A 24,561-nucleotide genomic window follows, 5' to 3' on the forward strand; every position below is an offset into this window, starting at 1 on the left:
CCCAGCTCATGGTTCACAAGCAATTCATGGCAATAACATTTTGGAAGGAATCTGTAGGAACCTGAATTAAAGAGTGTGTTCACTCCACACAATCAATTGCTAGTTTATCTTTAGACATTTTTGGGGATATTTTCTGCATTCAACAACTGAATTCAAAATTTTCTGAATGTTTTATTTTCATTGATTGCTTTTCTCTGCCATAAAACCAGTTTGATTCCAGTCTTGGCTGCTCCAGTCAGTCTACAATGTAGATGAAGGGGAGGACTCAATGAGACAGATGACAGCAGGCAGCCCTGAGGAGAGGGAGGAGGAGGGCACAGTCCAGGAAGCAATACCCACTGTGAATCTTCAGGGGTTCATGCAGTACCCCTACTTCATTCAGCAGTCTTCATTTCCACAACGAGTCTGTCATGGAACTATGGTGGACTGCTTCCAGCCTCCAATAATGCAATCAGCAACATCCATGTATTTAAGAAGAACATAATAACTAGGAGCAGGAGTAGGCCATCTGGCCCCTCGAGCCTGCTCTGCCATTCAATAAGATCATGGCTGATCTTTTCATGGATTCAGCTCCACTTACCCACCCACTCACCATAACCCTTAATTCCTTTACTGTTTAAAAATCTATCAATCTATGCCTTAAAAACATTCAATGAGATAGCCTCAACTGCTTCACTGGGGAGGGAATTCCACAGATTCACAACCCTTTGGGTGAAGAAGTTCCTCTTCAACTCAGTCCTAAATTTGCTCCCCCTTATTTTGAGGCCATGTCACCTAGTTCTAATTTCACCTGCCAATGGAAACAACTTCCCTGCTTCTATCTTATCTATTCCCTTCATAATTTTATATGTTTCCATAAGATCTCCCCTCACTCTTCTAAATTCCAATGAGTATAGTCTCAGTCTACTCAGTCTCTCCTCATAAGCCAACCCTCTCAACTCCGGAATCAACCTAGTGAATCTCCTCTGCACTCCCTCTAGTGCCAGTATATCCTTTCTCAACTAAGGAGACCAAAACTGTACACAGTACTCCAGGTGTGGCCTCACCAGCACCTTATACAGCTGCAACATAACCTCCCTGTTTTTAAACTCCATCCCTCTAGCAATGAAGGACAAAATTCCATTTGCCTTCTTAATTACCTGTTGCACCCCATGCGATTCATGCACAAGGACACCCAGGTCCCTCTGTACTGCAGCATGGTGCAATTTTTTACCGTTTAAATAATAGTCAATTTTGCTATTATGGATGACCTCACATTTACCAACATTGTACTCCATCTGCCAAACCCTTGCCTACTCACTTAAACTATCTATATCCCTCTGCAGACTTTCAGTGTCCTCTGCACATTTTGCTCGACCACACATCTGGGTTCATCTGTGAGCTTTGACACACTACACTTGATCCCCAACTCCAAATCATTTATGTAAATTGTAAACAATTGTGGTCCCAACACTGATCCCTGAGGCACACCACTGATTGCCAACCAGAAAAACACCCATTTATCCCCACTCTTTTGCTTTCTGTTAGTTAACCAATCCTCTATCCATGCTAATACATTACCCGTAACCTCATGCACCTTTATCTTATGCAGCAGCCTTTTGTGCGGCACCTTGTCAAATGCTTTCTGGAAAGCCAGATACACCACATCCACCGGTTCCCCATTGTCAACCGCGCATATAATGTCCTCAAAGAATTTTAGTAAATTAGTTTAATCTGACCTGCTTTTCATGAACCCATGCTGTGTCTTCCCAATGGGACAATTTCTATCCAGATGTCTTGCTATTTCTTCCTTGATGATAGACTCAAGCATTTTCCCCGCTACAGAAGTTAAGCTAACCACCCTATAGTTACCCGCCTTTTGTCTATCTCCCTTTTTAAACAGTCATATTTGTTGTTTTCCCAACCCGCCGGAACCACCACAGAGCCCAGCGAATTTTGGTAAATTAATAGTGCATTTGCTATTTCCCCTGCCATCTCTTTTAGTACCCTGGGATGCATTCCATCAGGACCAGGAGACCCGTCTACCTTTAGCCCCATTAACTTGCCCAACACTACCTCTTTAGTGATAATGATCATTTCTAGGTTCTCACCTGCCATAGCTTTCTTGTCATCAATTGTTGGCATGTTATTTGTGTCTTCCACTGTGAAGACCGACACAAAATACCTGTTCAATGCCTCAGCCATTTCCTCATTTCCCGTTATTAAATCCCTCTTCTAATCCTCTAAAGGACCCATGTTTACCTTAGCCACTCTTTTTCATTTTATATATTTGTCGAAACCTTTGCTATCTGCTTTAATATTCTGAGCTAGTTTACTCTCATAATCCATCTTACTTTTCTCCATAGCTTTTTCCGTGGCTTTCTACTGACGTTTAAAGATTTCCTAATCCTCTAGTTTCCCATTAATCTTTGCCACTTTGTATGCATTTTCTTTCAATTTGAATCTCTTCTTTATTTTCTTAGATATCCATGGCTGATTATCTCTTTTCCGACAGTCCTTTCTTATCACTGGTATATACTTTTGCTGAACATTGTGAAAAATTGCTTTGCAAGTCCTCCACTGTTCCTCAATTGTCCCACCATAAAGTTTTTGCTCCCAGTCTACCTTTGCTGCATCACTGAGCCTCTCGATCCCAAGAAGAATACTTGCATCTCTTAGCCCACGGGTAAAGTGTAGAAGGATGAGGAAGCACTAGACTGTAGTCTTCAAACTGCAAAATACCATAGCCTGCAGCTGCAGAGTTGCAGACAAGAACCGGAATTTTTCAGCCTTCCTACCCCCAGCGACGGGTTGTCCGGTGGTGGAAGCAGCTCACCATTGGCTGTCGGTAGGGTCTTCTGGTCCTGTCGAAAGCAATGGTCATTTGCTCACTGGCCACACCACCGGGAAACCTGCCGGGGGGGAGTCACTTTCGTCCACCCCCCCCCACAGTTCTCTGCCCCCTAACCTCATTTTCTTCCTTTAAGACAGTCCTTTAAATCTCCTTCAGACAAATCTTTTGGTCATTTCACCTAATATCCCCTTGCGGGACTCGATGTCATATATTGTTTTAGAATTCCCCTGTGGAGTATTTTGGAACTTACTATAACGTTAAAAAAGTGATATAAATTTGTTGTTGTCGCAGCTGAGTGGAGGGGATAGGTTGCGAGCAATCATTTTCCGAAGTGTAATTTAAACTCGATCAAGTAATTAGCTTAGAAACTAAAAAAATAAGCTAAGTTCATGGAAGACATTTAACTTTAATTAATTAAATGCGACAAGCTGAGGTCTGGATTGCAATAGTGACCAGTCAGACTGCAGCATGTGGTGGTTTATGGAAAGCATCTTGATAGCAGACAACCCACATCTGCTTTTAGGACGGAATACTCCAGTCCCCCCCACCCCCACACCGTCCCTCCCACAGCCCGCAGTGGGTTTGGTGCTGTAAGGGAGTGGAGAGTGTGGGTGGCACGGTGGCACAGTGGTTAGTACTGCTGCCTCACAGCTCCAGGCACCTGGGTTTGATTCCCGGCTTGGGTCATTGTCTGTGTGGAGTTTGCACGTTCTCCCCGTGTCTGCGTGGGTTTCCTCCGGGTGCTCTGGTTTCCTCTCACAGTCTGAAAGATGTGAGGGTTAGATTGATTGGCCATGCTAAATTGCCTCTTGGTGTCCAGGGGTGCGTTGGTTAGAAGGATTAGCGGGGTAAATATATGGGCTTACAGTGCAGTCTCGATGGGCCGAATGGCCTCCTACTGCACTCTACAATTTCTATGATTTCTATGATTTCAAGAATCCTCCGGGAGCCAAAAAATCAAAAACTCACCAGCGTAAAAGCAGATTGCGTCTCTCAAGAAGAAATTAGATATAGCTCTTGGAGCTAAAGGGATCAAGGGATGGGAGGGATGGCAGGATCCGGGTATTGAATTTGATGACCAGCCGTTATCAAAATGAATGGCAGAGTAGGCTCGAAGGGCCGAATGGCCTACTCCTGCTTTTATTTTCAATGTTTCTAAGTTTTCCAATCATGTTAATGGCAGGTCAGTTTTCTCGCTCGTAGTGGCGTGAATGAAATTAATTTGCATCTCATGAATATTCATTAAATAGTTGCTTGCCACCTCGAAGTTCAGCTTTTAGCCACATTCTTGAATGCTGCTGCAACCCTTGTCAGAGGTGATTTTACCCCTTAAATTCACAGACTGAGGATCACAATTGACAGAATCTTACACTAAATCCAACAGATTTGTTGAGAATTTAATTTGTTCGATTTAATTTGGCAATATTAACAGGTGTCAGTGAAATTAGCAAGAATCATACCTGTCTGGTTTTGGCATAACAAACACTGCTCTGAACTCATAGTCAGCCCATTAGCCAGTATCCACACAATTATTTTCAGTATGAATGACAGATTTTGACCCAGCACTGGTGAAGAAGCAGAAATATATTTCAAATTCAGGATGGCGTGTTACTTGGAGGGGATCTTGCAGGTGGCGGTGTTCTGATGTGTTCGCTGCCTTTGTTCTTGTCAAAGTCACAGATTTAGAAGATGCTGCTGAAGGAGTCTCAGCGTTTTGCTGGAGCACATCTCGTGGATGGTACACACTGCAAACTACGTGCTGCAAGATGTGAATGTTTAAAGTGGTGGATGGGGTGTCAAGCAAGCGGGCTGCTTTGTCCTGGATGGTGTTAAGCTTTGTGAGTGTTGTTGGAACTGCACTCATCCAGCCAAGCGGAAAGGCACTCTCCTGACTTGTGCCTTGTCGATGGTGGACAGACTTTGAGAGTCAGGAAGTGAGTTACTCACCGCAGAATTCCTAGCGTCTGACCTGCTCTTGCAGCCATACTATTTATATGCCAAGTCCAGTTCAGTTTCTGGTCAATGTAATCTCCAGATATTGACTTGCCAATGTCGTTTAATATCAAAGTGAAGTGATTGGCATCTGTATGACACGCATGTCACTTGCCATTTTTCAACCCAAGCCTGAATGTTGTCTGTTGTCGGTGCAGACTCGATGGGCCAAATGGCCTCCTTGTGCACTGTAGGGATACTATGATTCCATGAAGGTCTTGTTGCATGAGGACATAGACTGCTTCAGTATCTGAAGGGTTGTGAATGGTGCAATCATCAACAGACATCCCCACTTCTGACCTTATAATGGAAGGAAAGTCATTGACGAAGCCGCTGAAGATGGTTGGGCCTAGAACACTACCCTAAGGAACTCCTGTAGAACTTTCTTGGGACTTAAATACTTGGCCTCCAACAAGCAACACCATCTTCCTTTGTGCCAGGTGTGATTCCAGCCAATGCAGAGTTTTTTCCTCGATTCCCATTGACTTCAATTTTGCTAGGGCTCTCCCACCCAAGGCACAATCTGTGCGCTTGCCACCCTCAGTGCTTCTTCCAAGTGATCTTCCACATGGAGGGTGAAAGGTGGTGAAGAGTTTTCTTGCCCATGTTTGACCTGATGCCATGAGATTAAACACAACAGAAGAGATTAATGTACAAAATACGGGCTCCTGAGATTGAGGGTATTATACTGGCATGGATTGAGGACAGAATGGTCAGAAAGTAGAGTGGGAATAAATAGCTATTTTAGATTGGCAGGTTGTAACTACTTGAGGATCACAAAAATCAGGACTTGGGTCTCAGTTGTTTATGATCTAGATCAATAATTTAGATGAGGGGACTAAGTGTATGCATCCCAGTTTACTGACAATACAAAGTCCAGTGGGAAAGTAAGCAGTGAGGAAGACACAAAGAGGCTGATGAAGGATTCTTCCATTCTCTGTGACAGTGCGCACAAACTCTCTGGCAGACTTCCCCAGAGCACCTCGGATTTCCTGGTGTATGTTCTGAAACCCTCTTCAGCAGCTTCAGCCCTCAAAAGTCAGCACATGAGGCCTGTGCAGCAAAGTCAGTGTGTGATCTCGCCCATTAGCAATCTGGCAGCCCTGATATGCTAGCGATCCCAATGATTCTCCATGTGAAGATACCTCTGATAACTTGAGAAGGGAAGCCTACAAGGCAATGGAATACCCAAAAAGATACTTGCACTCTTTCGTTCATATCTCCCATTAGCCTTCAGGTTTGGAGACCTCCTAGCTGTTGATTTTGTAGCCAATAGCCAGTGAACTCACAGCCAGCACCCAATAGATTTCCGCAGCCTTCCTGAACCTGCACACTGGGGCACCTCTAGCTCAGGTCAGGCAGAGTTACAGCAAACCTGCAAGGGAAAGCAACATTATTCTGATTTGTTTTGGCTTCCACTGAATCACAGAGCAAAACTAAAATCACTCAAGAAAAAAAACATTTGAGGCTAACGCAATTTCATTAATCCAGCACTTAATCTCCATTTTAAGGGCAAATCAGCAGGAAACTATTTTCACTAGAAATGACTCTCTCCATTCTGTTAAAGATCATTTGTTATAGCTCCCACTTGACAGCTGATATTCCAGCCCAGGCCATTCTGGAGGCGTGTCCTGATTCAAATCCTGGCTGGCACCAAATTTTATCTTCAAGTCCCGGATCAGCATCCAGGAGTGTAAACCTGCAGTCCAAGGTTGGAAATAAACCTTTCTTATTTGCCATCCAAGATATATCTTGCGATTTGAGTTATAGAATCATACAGTTTAAAGTTTCTTTGAAGTTTAAAATTTTTAACGTTTATTTGTTAGTGTCAAAAGGAAGCTGACAAGCAACAAGACCTTCATAGAATCCCTACAGTGCAGAAGGAGGCCATTTGGCCCATCAAGTCTGCACCGACAACAGACAACATTACATTGTAACATTGCAATGAAGTTACTGTGAAAGGAAGTCCACACCAACACATTAGAAACACCTGAATTTCCACCTAATCCCATCTGCCAGCATTTGGCCCCTAGCCCTGAATGTTATGACATGCCAAGTGTTTATTCAGATACTTTTTAAAGGATGTGAGGCAACCCACCTCTACCACCCTCCCAGGTAGTGCATTCCAGACCGTCACCATCCTCTGGGTAAAAATGTTTTTCTTCACATCCCCTCTAAACCTCCTGCCCCTCACCTTGATCCTATGTCCCCTCTTGACTGATCCTTCAATGAAGGGGAACAGCTGCTCCTTATGACTCTCATAATCTTGTACACCTTAAGCAGGTCGCCCCTCAGTCTTCTCTGATTCAGTGAAAACAACCCAAGCCGACCCAACCTCTATTCATAACTTAAATGTTCCATCCCAGGCAGCATCCTGGTAAATTTCCTTTGCACCCCCTCCTGAGCAATCACATCCTTTTTAACAGGACATAAAAGCTAAGATTGGACTTCCATTATTTAAGAACAAATAAACTTTTTCTACTTTTTTGTCTATTTACTAGTTGTTGTCAATTTATGTACAGCTGTGCTTTAAATCCTTAATGGGTACAGCATCACATGAATCCTGTGCCCAATAGCCTTAGTGGGCAGGTTACTGCTGAACTTGATATGCACCATGCCACTGTTTCCATGAGCACCGGTCACTTTACCCCAAATGACACGAGTCTTGTCTGGTTTACCGCCAGGAGTGACAATGTTGTTCTTTACACATCTCTTGCCCAGGTAAAATTCAGTTTCATCATGACTCTAAAAACACCCTCAATCTTCAGAGAGCAGTGTGCTCTCTTTGGTTTCAAAGGCCTTGTTTATACCGAGTAAACACAGCTTTACATCATAATCTTCCAAGCATTGCGAGAGCACACGTGGCAGCTGGGTCGCCTGCCCTGACAACAAGAGGGGGAGGAAAAAAAGAACTCCGGAATGATAGCTTCCAATTACTGCTCTGGGAAAAATGTTTTTATATTCCATTTTCATCTTTTCCTCTAATCACCACCATCTTCCAGAAAATCTATTCAGAGAGATATCACAGATTTCCTCATCATCTTGGGAGATATTAGGTTTGAGTACTCCTTTGTCTGAGGGTGAATCCAGGATAGTGCTAGCCAAACATAACAGGACAGCTTTTACAGCTGAAGGGCCAGAACCCTCCCTAGCCAGTCTAACCATTAATCATGTCACCTTATTGACACTTGGCTTCCTAGCTACATTAATAGAAAGAACCATAGCTGCGAGTAACCTTTTTGCTAGAATTATGTGCAATGCCAAGGGGCAAAGTTGTGCTTTGCGGCTTTGGAAACGAATTGTATTGCATGAGGTTGCTGATATCCTTCTGCGGCCAAAGGCTGAATTGGCTTCATTGCACAGAGCTGTTTTATTAGTTTTTCGCATGGCCGTGGAAGATTGAGTTTGGAGGAGCTCTCAATCCTCTCCAGATATATCTGGAACGTGTGGAAAATACTTCATTGGTGTGTCACCAAAGTATCAGCATTGAAGATTCAACCTTTTTTCCCATGACCACAAATACCAAATCTCAGATTTTGTGCATCACTGTAAATCTAAAATTCATCAAAGGATGAAAGATAGAACTTGCATTTTTTATACATGGTGGCACAATGGTTAGCAGTGCTGCCAGGCCAGGGACCTGGGTTCAAATACAGCCTCGCATGACTGTGTGGAGTTTACATGTTTTCCCTGTGTCTGTGTGGGTTTCCTCCGGGTGCTCCAGTTTCCTCCCACAGTCCAAAGATGTGCAGTTTGGGTGGGTTAGCCATGAGAAATGCGCGGGGTCACGGGACGGGGCAAAGAGTATCATCTGCAAACTTATTGATCAATCTTCCTACATTAAAGTATAAATCATTTATATAAACAACAAACACCAAAGGCCCCAACACTGATTCCTGTGGGACCCTACTGGACATAGGCTTCCAATCAGAAAAACATCCCTTAACCATCACCCTCTGCTTCCTGCTGCTCAGCCAATTCTGGATCCGGTTTGCCACATTTCCCTGGATCCCATGGGCTCTTACCTTCGCTATCAGTCTCCCATGTGGGACCTTATCAAAAGGTGAAATCCAACTAGATTACATCAAACTGGACATGATCTTATTGATGTTTGTGGCACCTTGCTGTGTACAAATTGGCTGCCATGTTTTCTTATATTACAACAGTTATACTTGAAAAGCTATCAATCACCTCTGTAGTGTTTAGGACAGACAAAAGTTGTGCAAAGTGCTATCAGAATGCAATTTTTTTCTTCTCGATATAAATCCACTATCACTGGGAGTGAGTAGATATCACAGGTAAATCAAAGGGGACTCATTGGAGCCATGGTCAGATTTGGACAAACTTTTTAACGAGTACTTCTCGTGGTGCTCGTCTCTAAAGCAGCTACATGAAATGGTTCATGTCTGTTATCTAAACATTATTTCACCTTGTTGCCAAAGATTATTTGGCAATACCGTGTTGCACAAATTTGTTAAAAGCAAGTAATAATTTGTGATTTAATACAGCTCTTTGAAGAGGTGACTGATTGACTACAGCTCCTGAAAGCTCTGCAAATGCTTCCACGCTAAGATAGGCTTTGGAGGCAGTTGCACTCACTCATTGCCAGTTAATGGGAATGGACCATCTGGTTTAATACCAGCTCATCTCTCTGGAATGTCTTCTTTGATTGATCTTTGGCTTCAAGTAATGAAACCAGTTATGGAGCACTTTGAAAGCAAATCCCATTTTTATTGTAAAATTGCCATTGTAAAAAACAAAAAATCTGTACTATTTAAGAGCTAATTTTCCCACGTTCAAGAATAACATTTGCCTTTAACCCTCAAATTTTAATGTGTGACTCACAGTGGGCAACACTCTCTTTTGAAACTTGGAAGGTGGAGGCTGAATATCTATGTCCTTACCTAAGCATGTTAAGAAAGCCTTGGACAGCGCTTGTGTGTGAAAGTTCCATTCGTTAGTGAGTAAGGAATGACAGTTACACCCAGAGCATCTTCACAATGGAATGATTTTCTGGTTCCCACTGATGAAGCTAACAGTAGTTGGATCCTTCTCACCCATTGGGCTTTCTACTCTCCTTTACAGCAATCTTTTGCTCCTATGCTTGGGTGGAATTCTCCGATCTCATTCGCCCCGCCACAGCTGCCAGTGAGAACAGAGAATTTGGTGCTCAGCCAAAACTCTATTCACTGCAGCTGCATCGGAGAATATCTGTGCTGTACCTCTCTGGCCTCTGGTTGTGGCTTCCAATGATGCCAAACCATTTGTTTTGGCCATTGCACTCAGCATTGGCACTTCCAGTGTCCTCTAGTGCCACCTGCCTTGCATATAATATTAAAGGCTGAGCAATTTCTGGGAGCATGCATAAAGTCACACTACCCACTTTGCTTTCTAGGATCATTTATATTGGTTAGTCTGTCAATGGTAAACAAATTACACATAACCTGTCGACCCTGTCCATTCAGTAGGGTGGCTTCCTTATTGCATTTGCTTTGTAGTAGTGCTTCCATTATATAACATTTGGGTTCTTCTAAGAGGTCTTTATGGACTGTTTCTCTCAGAATGGAGGCTATCACAAGTTTGATCATTCTGTCCGCCAGCTCTGCTGAATGTGAAATCACAATCACGTTCCTTGTCTCTGCATCGACTGATGAATTGTTCAATAGTCCCTTTCAGTTACTGTCTAAAGCTCATGAATCCCAGACAGGAAGGGCGGAATCTTGAGGTCGCATTCGCCGTCTGCGAGATTGCCGGCGGGGATTTAAGATCCGGATGTCTGGACGTCTCAGTTCTCACCGGGAGGGGAGGGTTGGGACATGTTAATTGTTCATTTTACATGTAGCCTGACTTTTCTCTCATGATCTCTGCACCTACGTCAAAGCCTTAAAAGAACATCAGTGATTTTAAGCAGCAAAGATAGAAGTATGATGTACCAGGATGGTGGAGCATGACTCCAGATTTTCAGTCTGCACTGAATTCTGCAAAACCTATCAGAGAGATAGTTCGCAGATGTCATTTTAAGAATTACACTTTCCCAAAGCATTTGAAATAACCAAGCTGCATATTTCCCATTGTAAATGTAGAACTTATTTCACCTCATATCGCATGAGGCTTCTAAGGATCAACATTGCATCAGGGAGACTCTTAAAATTGAGATACATAACATTGCTTAAAATACATAGCAAAATCCAAATGAACTTTCACTGAAACTTATTACATACAATTCAGATCCACTTTGTTGCATATAAAAATACTTTTTAATGGAATTAACAGTATGCCATGATAAAGTTGTAAAATAAAATATTTCCTTCACTTTCTGTGCATTACATATATTTTAAACATCTTTAAAAAGCATTTTTTTAAAATGATGCCTCTACTCACTGCAACTCCATCAGAAAAAAAGTGTGCAAACAAATAAGTGTAAATACTCACCTATCATCGGGGCAAGTAAGTGATGTTAGTGCTGTTCTGTCACTTTCTTTGAGGCATTTCAGCGCAGCGCTTCAATCCTGATAACTATAAAAATACCAACCAGAGGTTTGAACGTGGCGCGCTTTCAGTGCTCATATCTGTGCGTCGAGACTTCTGTATTGTCCCAGTGCTCATTTGCAGCGCACAATCTCCGTAAGTCGGGATTCGGGATGGATGTTAATCGTCACTGAGGTACAGCAAATACATTTTTTTATTTTATTCATTCATGAGATGTTGGCTTCATTTGTTAGGCCAGCATTTGTTGCTTATGCCCTTGAAAAGATGGTGGTGAGCTGCCTTATTGAACTGCTGCAGTCCTTGTGCTGTAGGTACACCTACAGTGCTGTTAGGGAGGGATTTCCAGGATTTTGAAACAGCGACAGTGAAGGAACAGTGATAAATTTCCAAGTCAGGATGATGCGTGGCTTGGAGGAAAACTTCCAAGTGGTGATGTTTCCATACGTCTGCTGCCCACGTCCTTCTAAATGGTAGTGGTTATGGTTTGGAAGGTGCTGTCTAAGGCGCTTTGATAAGTTCCTGTAGTGCATCTTGTAGATAGTACATGCTGCTGCCATTGTGTGTTGGTGGTGGAGGGAATGAATGTTTGAGGATGGGGTGCCAATCAAGTGAGCTCCTTTATCCTGAATGGTGTCCAACTTCTGAGAGTTGTTGGAGCTGCACTCTGGTAGGCAAGTGAGAATATTTCACTGCACTCCTGACTTATGTCTTGTAGATGGTGGACAGGTTTTGGGGAGCCAGGAAGTGAATTACTTTCTAGGAACTCATGCAAATACTAAGAAGTCTTTCAGAGTGAGCTTGAGTGCATATGAGGAGTTAAGCCCAAAATCTTGTGAACCCTGGGTCAATGCCAACAGTTTTTACAGCCAGACCTGTCCCTTATGCCTTATACCAAAGAGTTGAGATGGAGTTGAAACAATTGGAAGGCCTGGGGTTAATTGAATTGGTACAGTTCTTAGTGTGGGCCGCCCCAATAGTCTCAGTGTTAAAACCAGTCCACACAGTGAGGATTTGTGTCGATTATAAGTTGACCGTGAACAGGCTGCCCATGTATAGATATTCAATATCCTATCCCTCGGATAGAAGACGTTTACGCAAAACTGGTCGGAGACCTCAAGACGGTCAGTCATCTGGACCCAGTAGTAGAGTCCAGTGTGCCTGCAGCTGAATTGGCGCTCACAGAACCTAATGTTCCAGAGGAGAATCTCCTCTTTCAGCGGAAGCAGAGGAAGAGGGCGCCGTCTCCGGCTTAATGTTGGAATCTGTCAATCGACCCATCACAGTCGTAGTGACATTGTCAGCCACCATAGGCAAGCTGCGGCAGAGTTTCACAATAATCTTCTCTCATTTCATGTTCTTAAGGAGCCAATCTTTGTTAAATTCTGCTTAGCACTCTTCTCTCCTCCTTCACTCTCCCTCTCCCATCCCCCTTCAGCTGTGATAGATCGGGGGAGAGTGAATTGCAAAGGGAGTGGCCGGGGAGAGGAGTGGTAAGAAGCAGCTTCTCTGTGTCACACAGAGGAACATGAAGAAGATTCTAGTTCAGAGAAGTGGTGGAGCCCTCTGAACTACAGCTAAGTAATTAATTTATATTACAACAAAGCCAAGTGTGTAATTAATTATATAATTACTTTTAGTATTTCAGTAATTAATCAGATCCACGGGGATAAAATTAAAATGACTGAACTAGAAAGTACTAATATTAAAGTATTCTGAATTTCTCATTAAATTTAACTCGGATATAATTCATGAGTTCAGGAAATGATAAAATAAATGAACAGATAAGAAAAAAGCAGAGTGAAAGAGCCGGAACATAGAAACATGAGAAAAATGAACATGAGTAGGCCATTCAGCCCCTCGAGCCTGCTCCACCAGCCAATAAAATCATGGCTGACCTGATTGTGGCTTTAACTCCACTTTCCTGTCTGTCCCCCATAATCCATGACTCTTGTCAGTCAAAAACACACCTAACTCAGCCTCGAATATATTCAATGATTCAGCTTCCACTGCTTGCTGGGGCAGGCAATTCCAAACACAAACAACCCTCCAGGAGAAGAAATTCCTCTTCATCTCCATCATAATGAGAGACCCCTTATTTTCAAACTCTGCTTCCTAGTTCTAGATTCTCCCAAAAGAAGAAACATCCTCTTCCTGAAGGCAATGCTAAGGGAATGCTGCACTACCTTTCAGCTGGGATGTTAAACCAAGACCCCATTCATCCTCTCATATGGACATGATAGATTCCTTTCTGCTGTTTGAAGAAGAGTGAGGGGAACCTCCCCCAGCAACCGGACCACAATTTACCACTCATCCAATATCGCTGAAACAAACTGTTTTCATCATATTTCTGTTTGTGGAAACCTGCTATGCCCAAATTGGCCACCATGTTTCCAACACTTTGGCTGGTATTTTACGACCTTGCTCGGTTGAGGCTCGTTAAAACCTGCCTGAGACCAACAGAAAATTCCGTTCTTGGAGTCAACTCTGCCCTTTGACTCCATCAACGGTGAGAGCACCTAATTGAACTTGTCTGGCACTTTGAGCATGTTCGAGTGTCGGGACTATCTGTGTGCCCCAAGCCAAATGGTGTCTGAGTCCTGCCTGCCTGCCAGCCTGTGTAATCTTCCTGGAGTTGGCAAATTAACAGGCCTCCTTCAGGAGCTCAATCCAATTAGTGGTGGCAGGGGGGTTCCACAAGTGGCAGGGCCACTTGGAGTGTCCAAAGCAGTGTGTGGACAGCAGTCTCACCTGGAGATGTGAGCCCTGCCAGTGTGGGTGTCAGGCAATGAGGGTGCCTCAAGATGGAGACACACTCTGAAAAGGTTAAAATAAATGTGGCCACAGCTGGAAGGTGACCTCTCCACAGGATGGCCTGTAGCCACAGCTGTGGCTCTGAGGATGAAAATCAAAGGAGGCTTTGTTGGCCACCACAGGCGCATAACACCTGGAGGCCACCTCCAGCCATCTTCCAGGTTTGGACTTCAACAGAGAAAGATTTTGGCAGCATCACCAAGCTGCCCACAATCGTTCACTTAATTGCCATTAATTGATTAGCAAATGGTGGCAGGTGAATATCTCTTACTAGTCTGAACCCACCTCCAACAAGAAAGCTTGGCAGTGGGAATGTGCCAACTCATTTACCAGACCTGCAACTTTCAAAGATTCAGATCCCTCCAACCTTGAAAACCATCTCCGCATGGCTGACAAGATTCCACCCTATAGCTTCAGCAGAGGTAGTTCTATTCCTGAGTGAAATAGTTTCAATTAATGATGTAACACTATCTTGCTATTGAAAATAGCTGCTTGTCTGTAGATTGGTGATGTATAGAATAATGTACTAACACTTTTAAAAATTGAATGCTTTTATCTATTATAGGACTATGGCTTTGTTACTGGACTAGTAAGCTATAGAAGATGACTTGATACCCAGCATGAAAGTCTGAGGCCGCAACCTTACCAACGTTTACGCCGGTGGGATTTTCCCATCCTGCCACAGTGAATGGCGATTTGACTGGCCGCCAAATTCTCCGCCTTGACTGCAACGGAGCATGGCATGAACAGCAGATAAGATCATGCCCTGAGAATTTGAATTTTAAGAAACTAAGATTGGGTTATTAAATGTTTTGATTGGTATAAAAGTGACCACAAATCTCTGAATGGACCCACTAGCTCATTAATGCCCCTTAGGGAAGGAAACTTGCCATGTGACTCCCGCAGCACCATACCAATATGGTTGACTCCAGACAGCCTCCTGAATTTGCCACTTGGGTGAAGAAGAAGATCCACCAATACCATCTCCGGGCAAACAAAGAAAGGAAATAAATCCTGGACCTTTCACATCATGAAAATGAATTTAAAAAATAAAATGTCAGCAACAACACTGAGTCATAGAATACTTACAGTGCAGAAGGAGGTCATTTGGCCCATCGATTCTGCACCAACCACAATCCCACCCAGGCCCTAACCCTGTAATCCCACATATTTACCCTACTAATTCCCCTGACACTAAGGGGCAATTTAGCATGGCCAATCAACTTAGCCGGCACATCTTTGGACTGTGGGAGGAAACCAGAGCATCCGGAGGAAACCCACGCAGACACAAGGAAAATGTGCAAACTCCACACAGACAGTGACCCGAGGCTGGAATTGAACCTGGGTCCCTGGTGCTGTGAGGCAGTGCTAACCACTGTGCCACCGTGCCGCCCAAATTAACTGCTTGACTTCACTTTGGTGACTCATAAAGGTGCCAGCAGTTTGACTCCATCTAATTAACAGTGAGAGCAGCTGTAACTATTCCCTAAATAAATGGGCTTTAGCTCAGGAAAGTGGGGAGGATATTGAATAATTTGATGGGGACTGGGTTAGGTTTTGTCAGTAATGTAATTTACAGAATGTTTGAGTTATATAAAGATTTCCATCTCTTTCATTGCTTTCATAGAAATTATTCTGAACACAACAGCACAGAAATGCAGTCTGTTTTGTATAATGAGTGCATATGTTTTCCAAATTCAGACATGTTGTTTTACATCCACATAACAACATATCCTATAAAAATATTGCTGGAACATGAAATTATATTTTTTAGAATGAAAAAAATGTTTCCAGAAATTGAACAGAATATTCCAGCAATGATTAATTTTAATTTGTTTGATTAGGCAAAAACAAAAATCTTTATGTCATAAAAGATTCCAGATTGATGCATAGGCTACATTGTGGCACATTTGTTCTGAATTAGAAATCTTGGGAGCATTGAGAGAATAAAGAAGAACATAGGAAATAGGAGCAGGAGTAGACCATATGGTCCCTTGAGCCTGCTCCAACATTGAATCCGGTCATGACTGATCTACTGCTTCAACTCCAGTTTCCTGCTTGCTCCCCATACCCCTTGATTCCCTGAGGGACCAAAGTCTCTAGTCTTGAATAAACTCAAGGGTGGCATGGTGGCTCAGGGGTTAGCACTGCTGCCTCAGGGACCTGGGTTGAATTCTGGCCTCGGGTGACTGTCTGTGTGGAGTTTGACATTCTTCTCATGTCTGCGTGGGTTTCCTCCGGGTGCTCCATTTCCTCCCACAGTCCAAAGATGAATGGGTTGGGTTGATTGGCCGTGCTAAATTGTCCTTTCGTGGCAGGGTGACAAGCAGGGTAAATACGTGGGGTTATGGAGATAGAGCCTTGGTGAGATTGTTGTCGGTGCAGGCTCAATGAGCCGAATGGCCACCTTCTGGACTGTACGGATTCTATTCTATTCTATTCTATTCAATGATGGAGAATCCACAACCCTTTGGTTTAGACAATTCTAAAGATACATAATCCTCTATGTGAAAACATTTCTCCTCGCCTCCGTCTCAGTCCTAAATAATCAATTCTTTCTATTGAGTCTGTGGCTCTGTGTTCTAGATTCCCAGCCAGTGGAAACAACCCCTCAGTATCTTCCCTGTCACGTCCATTCAGAATCTTGAATATTTCACAGAGATTACGGGGGGGGGGAATTTTCCCGCGGCGGATGGGGGGCAGAAGTGGGGGGCGGGGGGTGCAGACCATGCAAAGGTCTGTTGACCTTGGGCAGGATTGTCTGGTTTTGGGGTGAGCGCAGCTGGTAAATCCCACCCTACATCTCATTCTTGTAAACTCCAATTCATGCCCAATATGCCCAATTTACTCAGCCTATCTTCATTGGACAACTCTTGCATCCCAAGAAGCAACCTAGTAGATCTTCATTGTATCATCACCAATGCAAATACACATAAAGGCCAAAACTGTGTACAGTACTCCAGGTGTGGTCTCTGTGTACAAGACCTCCTTATAATTGAACTCCCTTCCATTAAGGGTCAACATGCCATTTTCCTTTTAAATTGCTTGTTAGACCTGTATGCTGACTTTCTGTATTTCTTACAGAAGTGCATGCAAGTGCAAGCATGCAACATCAAAATTTAGAAATTTCACTGAAAAAAAGAGACATGCTGTTGAAGTTTTTTGTCTTGCACTCATCAAGACAGGTTCGCCTCTAACATGGAGCTTCTAACATACGTACATCACACACCATTCTGACTTGGAACAATATTGCTGTTCTTTCACTGTTATCAGTTCAAAAATCTTTAACTCCATTCCCAACAGCACTGTAGGTGCTCCTACAACACATAGACTACAGAAGGCTGCATACTACCACCTTCTCAAAGGCATTTAGTGATGGGCAATAAATGTTGGCCTAGTCAATGATGTCCACCTCCCATGAACAAATATTTTAAAAGTGAGCAGCACTGCGAGCCCAACTGATAATCTTAAATTGGCTGTCAGTGTAATTCTTGGCATTATCAGGATTGTTTAGCAAGTGCAGTCCAATTGCGGAATCACATCGAATATTGGACACTTGTTTTGAATTTTGTAAGCACGGGCTGGTTATGTCATTGTTTGGCACTGAGAAAGGGCCGAGGGCCTGAGGCATTTGCCCACAGTGTAAGCCTGATGCATAAAAGGATAATGGGATGATGGCTACCCTGATCAGGCCATTGCTCACTGTATGTTGCGCAAACTCATGAATGTGTTTAAGGCTGCCACCTTTGGTCCTGAAATATGTCCAGTCTATCTCAGATTACTCTGGAAGGGCAAAGTGTCTAAAAGATTTGAGCAACAGTTGAAGCTAATTGTTTCATGCTGAAACTATGCAATAGAAACATGAGTGGTATTTACCACTAAGAGGATGTTGCCATCAGGCCAAAAATTGTTTTGCCTATCACACAAATAAGTAATGTTCTATATGAATTTTAGTGTCAGTATGTTGCCAGGGATGTAAGTCACACACCCCAATGACCAGGGGATCGTATCAAACAGCACATCCCTTTGGTTGTTCACAATAGACAAAGCACTGACTGTACCCAATCAGCCCATAGAATCATAGAATCCCTGCAGTGCAGAAGAGACGATTCCGCCCATCGAGTCTGCACCGACTCTCTGATAGAGTATCTTACCCAAGCCCGCTCCCCTGCCTTATCCCTGTAACCCCACACATTTACCATGGCTAATCCATCTAACCTGCAAATTTTTGGACTGTGGGAGGAAACCGGAGCACCCGGAGGAAACCCACGCAGACACGGGGAGAATGTGCAAACTCTGCACAGGCCAGTTACCCAAGCCGGGAATTGAACCTGGCTCCTCGAGCTGTGAGGCAGCAGTGCTAACCCCTGTGCCACCATGCCGCCCCTTGCTTGCGAAGCTCAAAACATTGGGTGGGATTTTATGGCTTTGCTCATCCTGAAACCGTAAAATCCCACCTGAGGTCAATGGAGCTTCCCATTGAATGCCCCTCATCCACTCCAATTCCTATGGCAGGCGGGGCGGTACATTTCCGGCCAGTGTGTCTAACATTAGATAGATGTGATTCCGCAATTAGACAACACTTGATAGACAAGATTGCTGAGAAACATGCCACAGGGGAGCACTGAAGATCCCATCGATAGACTGAGGACCCAGCATTGATCCATGCAGCACTAGTTACAGCTTACCAACTTGAAAATGCTCCATTTTTCTCGGTTCCCTGCTTCGTGTCCATTGAGCAATCCTCCACCAATGCTAACATATTATCTCAACTTTAGGAGGCCTTATTTTGCATATGAAATTTTACTGTGGTGTCTCATTGAATGCCTTTTGGAAATCCAAATATACCACATCTACAGGTTCCCCTTTTTCTATCTTAGTTGTTATATCCTCAAAAAACTTTAATAAATTTCTCTTCCATAAAACCAAGTTGACTCTATAATACTATGATTTTGTAAGTGCACTGTTAAGATTTCCTTTATATGTTCCAGTATTTTCCTGACAATTGATGTCAGGCTAACTGACCTGTCGCTCACTGTTTTCTCTTCTCCCCTTTCTTGAATAATGGTGTTACATTTGCTAACTTCCAAATTCACTGGAAATTTTCTATAATGTAAGGAACTTTAGAGAGTTAAAACAAACGCTGTCCACTATCTCTGCAGCTACATCTTATAGAACTCTTGGATGTAAGCCATCAGGTACTGTGATAATATAATATATGCTGGAAAATCTTAACAGGTCTGACTGCATCTATGGAGAGAGAACAGAGCTAACGTTTCTAGTCTGGGTGACCCTTTGTCAACAGGTACGGGGATATGTTGGCTTTTAGTCCCTTAAGTTTCTTTAACACATTTTCTAAGCTGATATGAATTAATTAATAAGGAGATTATTTGCACAATCATGTGGGAATGTTTAGGTGCCTCAACTATATTCAAGGTTACAGTTAATGATATCTTATTTCCCATACAGTTTAGAATTTGTAGACAAGTTGAACATCTGCGGTTAGTGTGTCAGAAATCAGTATGTTCTTGGCAATCAAAGTTTCCTGGTTTATTTAATGATTTATAGTGAGTTTTTACCCTTGGGATAATTATTAGTGCACAAAAAGCAAGACATGTTAGCCCTCACTGCAGTCTAGTTTCATTTTGAAGCTTTGAAAAAGCATTCCATCCGTTTCCTCCAATGTTCAGTACATTTATCCAGTGAGTTGTGCAGAGCCTAATTGAGGGAAGCAGGGAGTACATCCGAGTGAGAAAGCTAAGGTAGGACTAATGGGTGGCAGTAAGAGAATGAGAACTATATAGGAGAGTGAGAGAGGTGGAATAAAGTGAAATGTTTGAAAGCGAAGGAACCAGAAGAGTCGAGGGAGAGACTTGTGTGTGATTTGGTGATTAAGGGCCACGCTGCTGTAGTGGCATTTTAATAGCACGAGTGGTGGAGAATATAGTCAGGCAGTGAGGCCTCACAAAGGAGCATGATGTCACGCTTATGAGCCAAGTTTCATTTCCAAAACCAGAAAGTCAGTTCTGCAGTCATTTATAATAAACTTATGAATGATAGGGGCACTCTTCATCAATGAAGAGACATTCTGGAGGGAAATGGGGAGATGTTTGCAATTATTGATGAGCTGACAAGGTAGCCGTGGTGGTTAGGGTGTGGGGTACAGGAAAGAGGCTGGTGAGATTTGTCTGAACAGCCAATTGATTCCTCGCACTTTCAAAGTACTTTGTCATATTTATTTGAGCCCTGAGTTGCTGCAGTGCGCCTTGTTGATGGTACACACAGCTGTCACTGTGTGTGATGGTGGTGGTTAATGTGCTGATGGGATGCCAATGAAGCAGGCTGCATTGTTCTAGACGGCATGAAGCTTCTTGCGTGTTGATGGAGTTACACTCATTTTGCCAAATAGTGAATATTCCCTCACTACCCTGAGTTGTGCCTTGTAGATAGTGGATAGAGTTTGCGGAGCCAGAAGGTGAGTTACTCCCCACAGAATTCCTGGCTTCTGGCCTACTCTTGGAGCCACAGTGTTTATATGGCTAGTCAAGTTGGGATTCTGGACAATGGTGCTCCCCAGGATGTTGACAGTGGGGAATTCAGCTTTGGTAATGTCATTCAATATTAGAGCAAGATGGTTAGGTTCCCACTTGTTGGATATGATCATTGGCTGGCATTTGTGTGGCACAGATATTACTTGCTATTTATTAGTTCAAACTTGAATGTTGTCCAGCTTTTGCTGTATGCGGGTATAGACTCTTCCAGTATCTGAGGAGTTGCAAATGGAACTGAATCATCATCAGCATTCACTTCTGACTTTATGAAGGAGGGATGGTCATTGTTAAAGCAACTGAAGATGTTCCCTCCGGCGGGGAAAACACCTGCTCCCCATGAATGGAGAACAGTCATGTTGGCCTCGCAGGTGGAACTGGAGGCCATTAAGGCTCCCCGGGGAGGCCGGGTGCAAGGAGGGGGTGCCCTTGGGCAGTGCCAGACTGGTAGTGCCACCCTGGCACCTAGGCAATGCCGGCCTGGCACCTGGTCAATGCCCACTGGGCATCTTGGCACCATCTACCGGGAAGTGCCAGGGGACGGAGACAATGGGTGGGTGTGCCAGGGGAGGGTCAATGGGGGTATGCCGGGGCAGGGCCAATTGGGGCATGCAGGGATGGGGCCAATTGGGGGTTGGGGACTGTGGAAGCGGGCCAGTGGGGCTGGGCGGGCCAGTGGGGGTGGGAAGGCCCACTGCCACTCTGCCAATCAGTGGGGAAGGAAGAGGGAGGGGGGCCCGCTGCCACTCTGCCTATGATCGGTGAGGGAGGGAGGAGGGGCCAGCTGCCACACTGCCTGCGATCGGTGGGGGAGGGAATGGGGGCCGCAATTGGTCTGGGCATTGGGGAGGGGGGCGGGCAGGGGATGCATCTCGAGCTGCGTGCCCCTGTGCTCTTGGAGGGGGGGTTGCTAGTTGAGGCTGTCTGCAGTAGCAGGGGCCTGACAACCCTCTCTCTGCCTGTCGGACCACTGTCCAAGGGCACCCCCTCCTTGCATTCGGCCTCCCCAGGGGGCCTTAATGGCCTTCTGTTCCACCTGCGAGGCCAACATGACTGTTCTCCATTCATGGGGAGCAGGTGTTTTCCTCGCCGGAGAGAACATCTTCAGTTGCTTTAACAATGACTATCCTTCCTTCATAACATCAGAAGTGAATGCTGATGATGGTTCAGTTCCATTTGCAACTCCTCAGATACTGGAAGAGTCTACGCCCGCATACAGCATAAAGCTGGACAACATTCAGGTTTGAACTAATAAATGGCAAGTAATATTTGTGCCACACAGATATGCGCCTGCGCAGCATCAGAGGTCTGCACATGTGCAATGCCTCCCTCTACAGGCTGTCTGGTGAGTTAAGCACCACCCACGGCCTCTCTCGCTAGAAACTGACTAGCCCATCTTTTCAGAGACAGAGTCCATAAGATTGGGCGTGAAAACTCGCCTGGAAAATGAATCTGGTTTTCTTCCATTTTCAGACTAGTTGGACACTTAGAAAGAATCTTGTAAAATTCCGTCCATGTAGCTTGCATCCAGTGGTAAGTACTGCAACCTCATATCCTTCTATGTGTTTTAATATTGAGACTATTAATACTGTACAAGACTGGAGAAGCTTGTGGAAGAGCAAGACAAAGTGCAAAGCAACTTGAGATTTTTGCATTGAGCTGTGTATATGCACACTCTGAAAGTTGCTGTCGATTTACTTGCTTATAACAGTGAGCAGCGATAGTCTCACTGTTACCTCCACCACAAGAGTGGGCCAATATCTTATTGTCCTGAGGTGGGTCTTCAAATCTCAAATAGCGCTGACCAATTTCTGTTTTCTACAGGTGCTGCTTGACCTGCCATTTTTTCTTCCTTTGTTCTCAGATTTCCAGCAATTGCCGTATTTTGTTTTTACTATTTTTATTGTCAATAATCCATTAGTGTCTCAAACATTTAATCATAGATCTACTTCCGTGTAACAATTAATTTGCAAAGCAAAGAAAAGATCAAAATCTCTCGAATTTAAAAATGTAGGCTGGAATTTTCCAGCCATTCCCACAGTTGGGATCCTCTGGTCCAGCCGATAGTGAACCTCTGCCACAGTTTTCCCAGTGATGAGGGTGCATACAACAGGAAACCCCATTGACCCTGGTGGGACCAGATGATCCTGCTGCCAGCTAATTGCGGGCTGCCTCTGTTGCCACAAAACCCACCGCAAATGGCGCACAAAATCCCGCTCAGAATCTAACTTTTATCCTTTATATGAAATTATGTTTTGGAACATCAGTATTTATAAAGAATGACTGTGTGATAACCCCCACAAGGTCCATGGGGAATCACTGATTGATCTCCATATGGGGCTTATTGAGTATGAGTTCCCCTGGTAACAGGCAGTGGCCTGCCCAGCTGGAACTCATTATCTGAGCCTTTTTTAAGGCAGGCCCAGAGCCTGCTGAACAGTGGTCCCAGGCAGGGACTAGTGTGTGTACACCATAGTAGTGGTTTTACTTTGTATTTTGTAATAAACGATGTTCCTTTCCAGTCGGGCTTCCTGAGTCATTACAGACTGATTCAGTACTTTACTGCAATGATTGCATTCCAAGGCACATTTGGGGGGTTTTCCACCCGAGGTCAACGGATCTTTGCATGGTCTGCCCCTGCCCCCTATGATTCCTGTGGCGGGCGGGATGGGAAAACTCCCCCCATTGACCCTCATTTAAATATGCAAATGAATGGATTAGGGAGATGATCTTATCTATGTGATATCTGCAGTAATATCATGAATCAGCTCATAAAGAGCATGTTTATTACTTATTTATTTATTAGTCACGTAAGGCTTACATTAACACTGCAATTAAGTTACTGTGAAATTCTCCTAGTCGCCACAGTCCGGTGCCTGTTCGGGTCAATGCACCTAACCAGCTTGTCTTTCAGAATGTGGGAGGAAACCAGAGACCCGGAGGAAACCCACACAGACAGTGACCCAAGCCAGGGATCGAACTTGTGTCCCTGGCGCTGTGAAGCAGGAGTGCTAACTACTGTGCCATCGTGCCATTGCATGTTCATGATGTTTATACACCTGGCCCAAAATGGAAATCCTACCCCAATTAATTCAAGACAGAAATTGATAAATTCTTGATTTCTCGAGGAATTAAGGGCTATGGGGAGAGAGCGGGTAAATGGAGTTGAAATCAACCATGATTGAATGGTGGAGTGGACTCGATGGGCCGAATGGCCTTACTTCCGCTCCTATGTCTTATGGTCTTATGATCGTTAATCATTGTTTTAAAATCTGGCATCCAACAGAAAGAGGGATTTTTTTGATGAACCTTTATCACTTCCCTGTATATACAGTCTCTTCATCTTTGGCTTGAATTTCTGTTATAAAATTGCTTATCTGAAATTAGGTCTTCATGTTTGCATGGAATACTGCCAAACGTTCTTGAGGATTTGGCTACGAAACCACAATAATAAATCATCTGAAAAATTCTAATATGTAAAGCCATGGTCCAGAAAGTAAGACAGATCTAAACATAGCAAATATCTATGGAAATCACACAGATACTTAAATACTAGACAGCTGCATGACAAATTGCACTTGTATTGTGGAATATTTCAATTTGAGAAGAAATATTTCAAGTTTAGTCTTTGGTCTTCAGTTAAGATACTTAACACAGTGTTCCAGCTGTTAAAATGTAATGATTTTTGTTATTAATGACAAAATTAATGAAAAATATTTAGACTAAATGCTATTTCAGAAAATTAAACATTTTGATTCTGAGTAAATTTTAGCTTTCAGAATAATCTTTGGAAATTAAAACCACAGTGGTCTCTATGAAGTCCAGAACTGACCATTTTCTTTTCATTTTTTAAATGAATAAATGGTATTTCTTAAATATCATTCAGAG

The 24,561-nt window shown here is 43.6% G+C and overlaps 1 pseudogene; it reads right to left on the minus strand.

The window, feature by feature from the left end:
- Positions 1-7,354: 7,354 nt before the first annotated feature.
- LOC144496729 (large ribosomal subunit protein eL33 pseudogene) lies at positions 7,355-7,673 on the minus strand (annotated as a pseudogene).
- Between the last annotated feature and the right edge of the window lie 16,888 nt (positions 7,674-24,561).

Source organism: Mustelus asterias, chromosome 1 (genome assembly GCF_964213995.1).
Source record: "Mustelus asterias chromosome 1, sMusAst1.hap1.1, whole genome shotgun sequence".
Taxonomy (NCBI): Eukaryota; Metazoa; Chordata; class Chondrichthyes; order Carcharhiniformes; family Triakidae; genus Mustelus; species Mustelus asterias.